Raw genomic sequence first — 1,973 nt, forward strand, 5'->3', positions numbered from 1 at the left:
GTAGGTTCTGGTCTGTACTGTTATATAGGCCCTTCCAAGTCTCCCTGGTCCATAGTTCCTGGTAGGTTCTGGTATGTACTGTTATATAGGCCCTACCAAGTCTCCCTGGTCCATAGTTCCTGGTAGGTTCTGGTCTGTACTGTTATATAGGCCCTTCCAAGTCTCCCTGGTCCATAGTTCCTGGTAGGTTCTGGTCTGTACTGTTATATAGGCCCTTCCAAGTCTCTCTGGTCCATAGTTCCTGGTAGGTTCTGGTCTGTACTGTTATATAGGCCCTTCCAAGTCTCCCTGGTCCATAGTTCTTGGTAGGTTCTGGTCTGTACTGTTATATAGGCCCTTCCATGTCTCCCTGGTCCATAGTTCCTGGTAGGTTCTGGTCTGTACTGTTATATAGGCCCTTCCAAGTCTCCCTGGTCCATAGTTCCTGGTAGGTTCTGGTCTGTACTGTTATATAGGCCCTACCATGTCTCCCTGGTCCATAGTTCCTGGTAGGTTCTGGTCTGTACTGTTATATAGGCCCTTCCAAGTCTCCCTGGTCCATAGTTCCTGGTAGGTTCTGGTCTGTATTGTTATATAGGCCCTACCAAGTCCCCCTGGTCCATAGTTCCTGGTAGGTTCTGGTCTGTATTGTTATATAGGCCCTACCAAGTCTCCCTGGTCCATAGTTCCTGGTAGGTTCTGGTAGATAATTTTTTTTACCCAAAATACCGCTGTTTGTTTGTCGCGATATGTTCAGAAATCCACAGGAAAGAGCGGTCACCACAACTCAGTCGTATATTCCAATTAGTATCTATAATGTCCACAGGAACATGTCAAACGTTTTTTATAATCAATCTTCAGGTAGTTTTTAAAATATATATTCGATAATATATCAACCGAATGTGTAGCTTTTTCAATAACAGCGGGACGAACAATGGTGGCTTTACTCAATTGCGCAAAACTCACTCTGAGAGCCTCCACCTATCCACTTACGCAATGTGATCCTTCACGCTCATTTTTCAAAATAAAAGCCTGAAACTATGTCTAAAGACTGTTGACAACTTAGGGAAGCCACCGAAAAAGGAATCTGGTTGATATCCCTTTAAATGGAGGATAGGCATGCTTAGGAACAGAGAGGTTTCAAAATAAGAGGCACTTCCTGATTGGATTATCCTCAGGGTTTCGCCTGCAATATCAGTTCTGTTATACTCACAGACAATATTTTTACAGTTTTGGAAACTTTGGAGTGTTTTCTATCCTAATCTGACAACTATATGCATATTCTAGTTTCTGGGGCTGAGAAATAGACTGTTTCGAATGGGTACATTTTCTTTGCCAAAAACGAAAATGCTGCCCCCTACACTCAACAAGTTAATGGAGGAGAGAGCGTTGTTTGTTGTTGTCGTAATTAATGGAGGAGAGAGTGTTGTTTGTTGTTGTTGTTGTCATATTTAATGGAGGAGAGAGCGTTGTTTGTTGTTGTCGTATTTAATGGAGGAGAGGGCGTTGTTTGTTGTTGTTGTTGTCGTATTTAATGGAGGGGAGAGAGTTGTTTGTTGTTGTCGTATTTAATGGAGGAGAGAGCGTTGTTTGTTGTTGACGTATTTAATGGAGGAGAGAGAGTTGTTTGTTGTTGTTGTTGTCGTATTTAATGGAGGAGAAAGCGTTGTTTGTTGTTGTCGTATTTAATGGAGGAGAGAGCGTTGTTTGTTGTTGTCGTATTTAATGGAGGAGAGGGCGTTGTTTGTTGTTGTCATATTTAATGGAGGAGAGAGAGTTGTTTGTTGTTGTTGTTGTCGTATTTAATGGAGGAGAGGGCGTTGTTTCTTGTTGTCATATTTAATGGAGGAGAGAGAGTTGTTTGTTGTTGTTGTTGACGTATTTAATGGAGGAGAGAGAGTTGTTTGTTGTTGTTCTTGTCGTATTTAATGGAGGAGAGGGCGTTGTTTGTTGTTTATGTATTTTATTGAGGTATTTCTTGGTGGGAGTGTTAC

This window comes from Oncorhynchus masou, unplaced genomic scaffold (genome assembly GCF_036934945.1).
Source record: "Oncorhynchus masou masou isolate Uvic2021 unplaced genomic scaffold, UVic_Omas_1.1 unplaced_scaffold_1250, whole genome shotgun sequence".
In the NCBI taxonomy this organism is placed as follows: domain Eukaryota; kingdom Metazoa; phylum Chordata; class Actinopteri; order Salmoniformes; family Salmonidae; genus Oncorhynchus; species Oncorhynchus masou.